Source organism: Colobus angolensis, unplaced genomic scaffold (assembly GCF_000951035.1).
Source record: "Colobus angolensis palliatus isolate OR3802 unplaced genomic scaffold, Cang.pa_1.0 Scaffold87, whole genome shotgun sequence".
NCBI classification, from domain to species: domain Eukaryota; kingdom Metazoa; phylum Chordata; class Mammalia; order Primates; family Cercopithecidae; genus Colobus; species Colobus angolensis.
The window spans coordinates 5,003,214-5,014,265 of NW_012122598.1; the positions used below are offsets into that span (position 1 = coordinate 5,003,214).

The 11,052-nt window shown below is 42.6% G+C and overlaps 1 pseudogene across 1 annotated transcript in view; it reads right to left on the minus strand.

Moving 5' to 3' along the window:
• Positions 1 to 669: 669 nt before the first annotated feature.
• LOC105503686 overlaps positions 670 to 11,052 on the minus strand; it is a 61,601-nt pseudogene continuing 51,218 nt past the window's right edge. Inside the window, exon 2 of the transcript XR_001000521.1 lies at positions 670 to 1,164. The product of XR_001000521.1 is annotated as a 40S ribosomal protein S24 pseudogene (transcript). The remainder of the gene's footprint in view (positions 1,165 to 11,052) is intronic.

The window sequence follows — 11,052 nt, forward strand, 5'->3', positions numbered from 1 at the left end:
TAGATGATCATGTTATCTGTGAACAAAGACAGTGTGAATTCTTCCCTCCCAGTGTGTGTACCTTTTATTTCCTTTTTCTTTTTTTTTTGTCCTATTTCATTAGCTAGGACTTCCAGTACAATGTTGGAAAGGAGTGGTGAGAGGAGACATGCTTGCCTTGTTCTTGATCTTAATGGAAAAGTGTTCAGTTTCTTTTTTTTTTTTTTTTTTTTTGAGACGGAGTCTCGCTCTGTCTCCCTGGCTGGAATGCAGTGGCGCGATCTCGGCTCACTACAAGCTCCGCCTCCCGGGTTCACACCATTCTCCTGCTTCAGCCTCCCGAGTAGCTGGGACTACAGGTGCCCGCCACCACGCCTGGCTAATTTTTTTGTATTTTTAGTAGAGACGGGGTTTCACCGGGTTAGCCAGGATGATCTCGATCTCCTGACCTTGTGATCCGCCCGTCTTGGCCTCCCAAAGTGCTGGGATTACAGGCTTGAGCCACCTCACCCGGCCAATTTTTTAATTTTTAGTGGAGACAGGGTTTCACTATGTTGGCCAGGCTTGTCTCAAACTCCTGACCTCAGGTGATCCGCTCACCTCTGCCTCCCAAAGTGCTGGGATTACAGGCGTGAGCCACCGCGCCCAGCCAGTTTCTTACCTTTAAGTATGATGTTCGTTGTTAAGTTCTTCTTTTTTTTTTTTTTTTTTTAAGTTTTTAGTTTATTAATAATCTTCTCGTGAAAAATCCCCAGTGGCCACAGATAACATCATTGCAGCACCTTTACTCCTTCGGCTTTTTGCCAGCACCAACATTGGCCTTTGTGGTCCCCCTGACTTTCTTCATTCTGTTCTTGTGTTCCTTTCGTTGCTTTCTTCTCATACAGGCCATGTCTTGCAAGTCTATGTTTGGGTTCATTTTGCTTTGCATAGTCCAGGGAATCATAAATCATGCCAAAGCCAGTTGTCTTGCCACCACCAAAATGCATTCTGAATCCAGATACAAAGATGACATCCAGTGTGATCTTGTACATTTTGGCTAGTTTTTCCCGAATTTCTGTCTTAGTCACTGTTGCCTTTCCAGGGTGAAGGACATCAATGACCATTTGTTTCCTCTGAAGTAGTCGGTTGGTCATGAACTTTCTAGTGCGGATAGTTACGGTGTCGTTCGTGAAGGTGGTGTGTCTTCACACAGCCAGGGAAGAAAAGCAGTTGTTAAGTTCTTTATAAAGTTGAGGAAGTTCCCCTCTATTCCAAGTTTGCTGAGTTATTTTTACTATGAACAGAAGTTGGGTTTTATGAATGCTTTTTCTCCATCTGTTTAAATGATCATGTGATTTTTCTTCTTTAGCCTGTTGATATTATGGATTACATTAGTAGATTTTCAAATGTTGAACCAATATTGTATACCTGATATAAACCCCACTTGTTCATAGTGTATATTATTTTCTCCTTCTCTGTGAGTTTTGGCACCTTGTTTCTTTCAAGGTATTGGTCTATTTGGTCTATTTTACCTTTTTTTGTGGTTGCCCTAGAGCTTGCAACATATATTTACAAGTCCACTTTGAAATAACGCTGTATTACTTCATTGATAGTGCAAGTACTTTTTAATAACAAAATAGTTCTAATTCTTCTTTTTTCTCCCTTGAGTGTTTGCTGTCATTCATTTCATATATACATAAGTATAATCATTGAATGTATTATTAGTATTCTTATTTTGAACAAACTTAACTGATTCATTAAGAGTAAAATACTAGCCGGGCGCGGTGGCTCAAGCCTGTAATCCCAGCACTTTGGGAGGCCGAGATGGGCGGATCACGAGGTCAGGAGATCGAGACCACCCTGGCTAACACGGCGAAACCTCGTCTCTACTAAAAAATACAAAAAACTAGCCGGGCGAGGTGGCGGGTGCCTGTAGTCCCAGCTACTCAGGAGGCTGAGGTAGGAGAATGGCGTAAACCTGGGAAACGGAGCTTGCAGTGAGCTGAGATCCGGCCACTGCACTCCAGCCTGGGCGACATAGCGAGACTCTGTCTCAAAAAAAAAAAAGAGTAAAATAATAAAAGTTTTTTATTTTATCTTCACTTATTCTTTTTCTGATCAAGAAGAAATTCTTCTTCCTTTCTTTATGTAGACCTGACTTTCTGAGCTATATAGTTTTCCTTTTCCCTTAAGAACTTTTTTAAAAAAACGTTTCTGACAAGCTAGATCTACTGACAACAAATTCCTTCAGTTTTGTTTGTCTGAGAAGGAGTGTTTCTCCTTTAGTTTTGAAGGATGATTTTGCAGGTACAGAATTCTAGGTTTTTTTTTCTCTCTCTCTCAAAACTCTTAAGTATTTCAGTCTTCTTGCTTGCATGTTTTCTGAGAAGTCAGATGTAATCTTTTTTTTCTCCACTGGGTGGTTTCTTTGAAGATTTTTTTTCTGTGTCTTTGATTTTCTGCAGGCTGAGTAGGATATGCCTAGGTGTAGTTTCGTTTGTTTGTTTTGGCATTTATTTCGTTTGGTGCTCTCTCAGCTTCCTGAATTTGTGGTTTGGTGTCTGACATTAATTTGGGAGAAAATTATCCATCATTATTGCTTCAAATACTACTTCTTTTCCATTTTTTCTCCTCTTTCTGTTATTCCAGTTACATGCATGTTACACCTTTTATGGTTGTTGCACGGTTCTTCAATGTTCCGTTCTTTTGTTCTTGTTTTTGTTTTTTTGAGACAGGGTCTCAGTCTGTCGCCCAGGCTGGAGTACAGTGGTGCGATCTCGGCTTACTGCAACCTCTGCCTCCCAGGTTCAAGCAATTCTCTGCCTCAGCCTCCCGAGTAGCTGGGATTACAGGCTCCTGCCACCACACCCGGTTAATTTTTGTATTTTTAGTAGAGGCAGGGTTTCACCATCTTGGTCAGGCTGGTCTTGAACTCCTGACCTCGTGATCCACCTGCCACGACCTCCCAAAGTGGTGGGATTACAGGCTTGAGCCACCGCGCCGGGCTGGTGGTTGTTGTTGTTCTTCTTCTTCTTTTTAGTCTTATTTTTCTTTGATTTTTAGTTTTAAAAGTTTTTATTGACATATCCTCAAGTTCAGAGATTCTTTTCCTCAGCCGTGTCCAGTGTACAGAGTCTATCAAAGTCATTCTTCATTTCTGTTGTAGTGTTTTAGATCTTTAGCATTTGTTTTTGATTCTTTCTGCATCTCTGCTTACATTACACATGTATTTTTGCATGTTGTCTACTTTTTTCCTTAGAGCCCTTAGTATCTTAATCAAATTGGAGTTATTTTAAATTCCCAGTGTGATAATTTCAGCACCCATGACATATCTGTCTGGTACTGATGCTTGCTATTTCTCTTCAAGCAATATTTTTTACTTTTTAAAATGCCTTGTAAATGTTTTTTTTTTGAAAGCCAGACATGATGTGTTGAGTAAAAGGAACTTTGGCCTTTAGTGATGTGGTGGTAAGATGTGTGTTAAGTGGAAATGTTCTGTATACCTATGATTAATAATTAGTCTTTTAGTGAGCCTATGCTCCTGGGCTGCGAACTTTGCAACTGCTTCTCAGTCTCCTCTATTCCCCACTTACATGGGATATGATGGCTAGAGGGGGCTGAGTTGGGTAGTTCCTTTACCCCAAGAGAAAGGCTAGAGGGGCCGGTAATGGGTGTTTCCCTTTCTCCAGGTCAGTTAGGCTCTAATTAAGTAGTTTATCTTGAGTGGAGGCTTTGATATGAACAGAATGCTGTCCTGTATTTCAAACTTGTTACTTTATGTGTATTTCAAAATGGTTGTATGTTCTTCCCCTGTTGGAAGTGAGACAGGAAAAGTTCCCTTGTTCCCCTTGGAGGGCACGCGATGGGGGTGTGGATTGCTTTTTCAGTGCCCACTGGCTCAAACCTCTAGGTGGAGCATGCAGCCGGGCAGACTGCAGGGCTCTAACCCCGTGGCAGTGTCTAGGATTGAATTTTTTTGTTTGTTTGCTTGTTTTTTGTTTTTTGAGATGGTGTCTCACTCTGTTGCCCAGGCTGGAGTGTAGTGGTGTGATCTCGGCTCATTGCAACCCCTGTCTCCTGGGTTCAGGTGATTCTCTTGCCTCATCCTCCTGAGTAGCTGGGATTACAGGCACATACCACCATGCCTGGCTAATTTTTGTATTTTTAGTAGAGACAGGATTTCACCATGTTGGTCAGGCTGGCCTTGAACTCCTGACCTCGTGATCCACCTGCCCCGGACTCCCAAAGTACTGGGATTACAGGCATGAGCCACTGCACCAGCCCTCTAGGAGTGAATGTTTACAGCTGAAGCCCCAGGGGGCATGTGTTACAGAGTGCTCTTTTAGTTTAGCCTTATGTAGGTGGCTTATGTTAGTCAGCTCAATTAAACCCCCTGCCTTATGGCAAGGACAGAGAGAACTTTCTGTATCCTGGGTTTCTTGCCTTGGTATACCAGAAGAATTAGATCACACGTGGGCTTGAATGCAAAGTTTTATTGAGTGGAAGTAGCTCTCAGCAGATGGGGATGCCAGAAGAGATGGTTTTCCCCTGGCGTCAGGCTGCTTGGTTGCCCAGGCTCTCCTCCGATTGCCCAGGCCAAACTCTACGTCATTCATCCGGTCAGTCGATGGCCTGCCAGCGTCTGTTGGGGTGCTTTTCCACTGACATCCTCCCCTCGACATCCTCTTGATGTCCAGCCGCTTGTGTCTCCTTCTGCTGATGTGTTCCTTTTAACATCCAGCTGCTTGTGTCTCTGCCTGCTAGGGTCTTGGGGTTTGTTTTTTTTGTTGTTGTTGTTTGTTTGTTTGCTTGTTTGAGATGGAGCCTTGCTCTGTCATCCAGGCTGGAGTGCAGTGGTGCGATCTCACCACAACCTCTACCTTCCGGGTTCAAGCGATTCTCCTGCCTCACCCTCTTGAGTAGCTGGAATTACAGGCACTTGCCACTAGGCCTGGCTAATTTTTTTTTTTTTTTTGTATTTTTAGTAGAGTCAGGGTTTCACCATGTTGGCCAGGCTGGTCTTGAACTCCTGACCTCAGATGTTCCACCCGCCTTGGCCTCCCAAAGTGCTGGGATTACAGGCGTGAGTCATTGCGCCTGACACATTACTTCTTTAAGTGTGGTTTTCTTTAGTTCTTTGAACATGTTGTATTAGCTTCCTTGATGTCTTTGCTGTGTTTGAGATCTGTGCTTTTGCGTTGGCAAGCCCCAACACAAGGGTAGTTTCAGTGATTTGCAAGGAGGACCCACAGGACTGGCATGTAATTGTACTTATGGATATGAGTTATTCCTGTGAAAGGATACAAAGTAAAATTAGCAAAGATGCCTGGGGCTAAAGTTCGTTAGAGCCAGGTGCAAGCCTCCAAGTGTTCTCTTCCAAGTGTGGTCACACAGGACATACCTCATTTCTCCAGGAATGCATTCTGAGAACACATATGAAGTGTTGTCTACTAGGGGAGCTCATTAGAGGCTCAGTGACCATAGCTTTTATTGGGGGCTGGTCATGCAGGCACCATTTGCCTAGCACATAGCAAAATTCCAGACCTGCAGAAGGAAAGCAGGTGTTCAGCACAAACCCCATTGTTTATACAGTTTAGCCACAGTGAGCCATTCTTACCAGGAAATAGTGGCAACTGTCTTGAAATCCAGGTTTTCAGATGCCAGCCAAGGGCCATCCTTGAAGGCAGGCCTTTTTAAGTCTAGGCCTCAAATGTAAACTCTACACCGCCTTCTCAAGCCATTTTTCTGTTACTTGCTTTTTGGTTTCTTATATGAATCTCACTTTTTTTTTTTCTTAATATCTCATACTTTTTGCTGAAACCTACAAATTTTAGATAATATATTGCAGTGATTCTGGATACTTCTACCCCCTCCTCTACTGTGGGGCTCGTTGGTATTGTTTACTTCTTTGTTATTTGCCAGAACTTACAGTGGGGGTTTTTTTTTGTTGGTTTTTTTGTTTGGTTTTTTTTTTTTTTTGAGATGTAGTTTTTGCCCTGTTGCCCAGGCTGGAGTGCAATGGCATGATCTCAGCTCACTGCAACCTCCGCCTCCTGGGTTCAAGCGATTCTCTGCCTCAGCCTCCCGTGTAGCTGGGATTACAGGTGCCCACCACCACGCCTGGCTAATTTTTGTATTTTTAGTAGAGATGAGGTTTCACCATGTTGGCCAGGCTGGTCTCGAACTCTTGACCTCAGGTGATCCACCAGCCTCAGTCTCCCAAAGTGCTAGGATTACATGCGTGAGCCACCGCGCCTGGCTGTGACATGTTTTTAACCTACAGTGTGCATCCTTTGGTGTCCCTCTTTAGTGGGACAGCTTTGGGCATAAGCTGGAATGACTGGTTTTAGCAGGGCTGTCTTTCCCAGTGTCTTTTTCTAATTTCTCTGTTAAACTGTCAGCCTCTGTTATGTCACCTAATCATTAGTTTGCACTAATTTCAGACTGGTTACTCTATGGGTTTTGACCATGTCCCGGGGCATAAATTGCCTACCTATGTGATCCAAATTTGGGCCCTTTTGTAGAGATAGTATTTGAGCCCAACCTTTGAGGTTGGCTCAGATCCCAGGTAGGCTCTTTTTTTTTTTTTTTTTTTTGAGACGGAGTCTCTCTGTGTCGCCCGGGCTGGAGTGCAGTGGCCGGATCTCAGCTCACTGCAAGCTCCGCCTCCCGGGTTCACGCCATTCTCCTGCCTCAGCCTCCCGCGTAGCTGGGACTACAGGCGCCGCCACCTTGCCCGGCTAGTTTTTTTGTATTTTTTAGTAGAGACGGGGTTTCACCATGTTAGCCAGGATGGTCTCGATCTCCTGACCTCGTGATCCGCCCGTCTCGGCCTCCCAAAGTGCTGGGATTACAGGCTTGAGCCACTGCGCCCGGCCTCCAGGTAGGCTCTTATATTTGTCTTTTTCTCTGGTTTACTTTGGCTGTCTCCTAGCTGGTGTTTCTTTAGCTTGTTGCTCTCAAGTAGTAACTAATCTTCTCTTAATAGCTTACCACCCAAATCTCTATTGTTATTGGGAACATCCTTAGGCTTTTTTTTTCTCCCCATTGTGTTCCAAATTAAGTCATTTATTTTGGCGTTACCTTCAGAACTCTGTTATTATAGCCTGCCTTTCCCCTTGGGCAAAACCTCTGCATTGCTGCTCTGGAGCTGAGGGCAAGGAAACTGTCTCAGTTTTCCCTGTGATACAAGCAAGGGAAGATGGCCTCTGGTTTTCCTAAATGTCACCCTAAGGTTAAGTCTTCCCTTTGTGCTATATCTCAGAGAATGTCTGTTTCCACATTATTGTTTCTTTCTCAGTAGTGGTCCTCTTGGTGTTGCTATATGACATTTTTATCCTGGTCACTGGCTGGCAGGAATGTGCCCTGTTGTTTTATTAATTAAGGCTTAGTTTTAGTCACCAGTGTCCTTGGGTCTCGTGGTTGTGTTATACTCAGTACTCCTGCCTCCTCCTCCTGTAATTTTGGACCCGTTGTGTATTTCTGCTCTTTCTTCTTAGCTAATTTTTTTCCCCCGTTTGATCTCCCAGGGTCAGAGTTTTTACAACTGTCCTATTGGCCAGTGTTTGTTGCCCTTCCTCCCACTGAGTAAAGATTTTGTTTTGTAGATGGAGTAGGATCTGAATAGATTTCTTTGACTCTCCCAAAACAGAGTTTGTTCCCCTCCCCAGGTGTGCACCTTGAGGGTAATTTCTCAAGATTGTCATCAGTCTTTCATGTGATCTCTTGAATGGGTTAGTGGAGAAAATATCTGAATAGTCTGCAGACCTCTCAATTTTGTGCTGCCCCGCCCTGGGCTTCACACTCACTTGCCAGTTAACACTTTCCCTTCGCCAATTGACCAACCATTTTAGATGATCTCTTACTGATGTCTAGTTGCATCTACTTTCACAGGTAAGCCAGGGCGTGTGTCTCATCATTCCTTTGGGGCACCTCAACTTAGATTTTGGGTGGTTGGCCCCAGTAAGACTCCTGTCTCTGGGGGATTCAAGGAAAGTTGTGAACTTCTTTCCTATCCTCCTACCCTCTTTATTTGTAAGGGTGAAAGTGATGCTCTTTCTAGCTCTCTACCTACCAGAACCAGATGATGTTTTTAAGTCTAGTCTGGCACTGTCTTTCACTTAGTGTGAAGCCCTGTTATATTTACTGTGATTTTTGTCATATCGTTGGATTTATAGCTCTAATTTTTAAAAAGTGATTTGGTTTGGAATGGTTTTTTCATAATGCAATCCAAAGTATCATAGTCCCCATGGTTTCTTAGTCTTTCCCTGTTTCTCATGACCTTGACAGATTTAAAAAGTGTACTGGTTAGGTATTTGGTAGAATATTTCTCAATTTGGATTTGTCTGATATAGTCTCATGATTAAACTGATATTATGGATTTTGGGGAAGAATACCACACAGATGTACCCTTCTCATAGCTTCATATCAGGATATATATATATATGTATATATATGTGTGTGTATAGATGTATATATATATGTATATATATGTGTGTATAGATGTATATATATGTGTATATATGTGTGTATATTTGTATATATTATGTGCATATATATGTATAAATATGTATATATGTGTATGTATACATATATATAGGTGTGTGTGTATATATATGATTTTAGCATTACTTATTACTGAGGATGTTACTCTTAATCACTTAGTTCAGGTTGCCAGGTTTCTCCACTGTAAACTTACTGTTTTTCTGTTTCCATTCTCTGTGCTTTGAAAGTGAGTTACTAAATTTAGTCCATATTTAAGGGCAGCAGAATTAACCTCTGTATTTGGAGGGGTATCTACCTGTATGTATGTATGTATTTTTGGGAAATTTTCTCTAAGGAAGATTTTTTTTCTCTCCCTTATTTATTTGATGATTTGTTTCTATCACTCTAGATTTCTGAATAATTATTGTTAATTATACACAATCCCACATCTTTTTTGGAGCTATTGCTTACTTTCTGGTATAAGATAGTATAGGCTTATCTTGTATTCTCCCTGTAACAGCCTTACTTTTAGCCATTTTAATAAGGAGCCCAGGTACTTTTTATTGAAAAATACGTTTAGAAACCATGGTCTGAGCATTGAGTGCCCTTTTAGTTACTGAGGTAGCACTGCTTCTGTACCTCCTAAACAGAAAGCTAGAAAATGTATGTATACATAGTAATGCTTGTATCTAATTATTTTTACATACACATGTATGTAGCTATCTGTGTGTCCATTAAAGTAAACATGATTGTACAGTGATATCTGACTCTCATCTGAGATTAGCTCTCATACTTGCTTATTTTATTTATATATTTATTTTTTGAGACCGAGTCTCGCTCTGTTGCCCAGGCTGGAGTGCAATGGTACGATCTCGGCTCACTGCAACCTCCGCCTACCAGGTTCAAGTGATTCTTCTGCCCCAGCCTCCCGAGTAGCTGGGATTACAGGTACCCACCACCACACCCAGCTAATTTTTTTTTTTTTTTTGTATTTTTAGTAGAGTCAGGGTTTCACCATGTTGGCCAGGCTGGTCTTGAACTCCTGACCTCAGATGTTCCACCCGCCTTGGCCTCCCAAAGTGCTGGGATTACAGGCGTGAGTCATTGCGCCTGACACATTACTTCTTTAAGTGTGGTTTTCTTTAGTTCTTTGAACATGTTGTATTAGCTTCCTTGATGTCTTTGCTGTGTTTGAGATCTGTGCTTTTGCGTTGGCAAGCCCCAACACAAGGGTAGTTTCAGTGATTTGCAAGGAGGACCCACAGGACTGGCATGTAATTGTACTTATGGATATGAGTTATTCCTGTGAAAGGATACAAAGTAAAATTAGCAAAGATGCCTGGGGCTAAAGTTCGTTAGAGCCAGGTGCAAGCCTCCAAGTGTTCTCTTCCAAGTGTGGTCACACAGGACATACCTCATTTCTCCAGGAATGCATTCTGAGAACACATATGAAGTGTTGTCTACTAGGGGAGCTCATTAGAGGCTCAGTGACCATAGCTTTTATTGGGGGCTGGTCATGCAGGCACCATTTGCCTAGCACATAGCAAAATTCCAGACCTGCAGAAGGAAAGCAGGTGTTCAGCACAAACCCCATTGTTTATACAGTTTAGCCACAGTGAGCCATTCTTACCAGGAAATAGTGGCAACTGTCTTGAAATCCAGGTTTTCAGATGCCAGCCAAGGGCCATCCTTGAAGGCAGGCCTTTTTAAGTCTAGGCCTCAAATGTAAACTCTACACCGCCTTCTCAAGCCATTTTTCTGTTACTTGCTTTTTGGTTTCTTATATGAATCTCACTTTTTTTTTTTCTTAATATCTCATACTTTTTGCTGAAACCTACAAATTTTAGATAATATATTGCAGTGATTCTGGATACTTCTACCCCCTCCTCTACTGTGGGGCTCGTTGGTATTGTTTACTTCTTTGTTATTTGCCAGAACTTACAGTGGGGGTTTTTTTTTGTTGGTTTTTTTGTTTGGTTTTTTTTTTTTTTTGAGATGTAGTTTTTGCCCTGTTGCCCAGGCTGGAGTGCAATGGCATGATCTCAGCTCACTGCAACCTCCGCCTCCTGGGTTCAAGCGATTCTCTGCCTCAGCCTCCCGTGTAGCTGGGATTACAGGTGCCCACCACCACGCCTGGCTAATTTTTGTATTTTTAGTAGAGATGAGGTTTCACCATGTTGGCCAGGCTGGTCTCGAACTCTTGACCTCAGGTGATCCACCAGCCTCAGTCTCCCAAAGTGCTAGGATTACATGCGTGAGCCACCGCGCCTGGCTGTGACATGTTTTTAACCTACAGTGTGCATCCTTTGGTGTCCCTCTTTAGTGGGACAGCTTTGGGCATAAGCTGGAATGACTGGTTTTAGCAGGGCTGTCTTTCCCAGTGTCTTTTTCTAATTTCTCTGTTAAACTGTCAGCCTCTGTTATGTCACCTAATCATTAGTTTGCACTAATTTCAGACTGGTTACTCTATGGGTTTTGACCATGTCCCGGGGCATAAATTGCCTACCTATGTGATCCAAATTTGGGCCCTTTTGTAGAGATAGTATTTGAGCCCAACCTTTGAGGTTGGCTCAGATCCCAGGTAGGCTCTTTTTTTTTTTTTTTTTT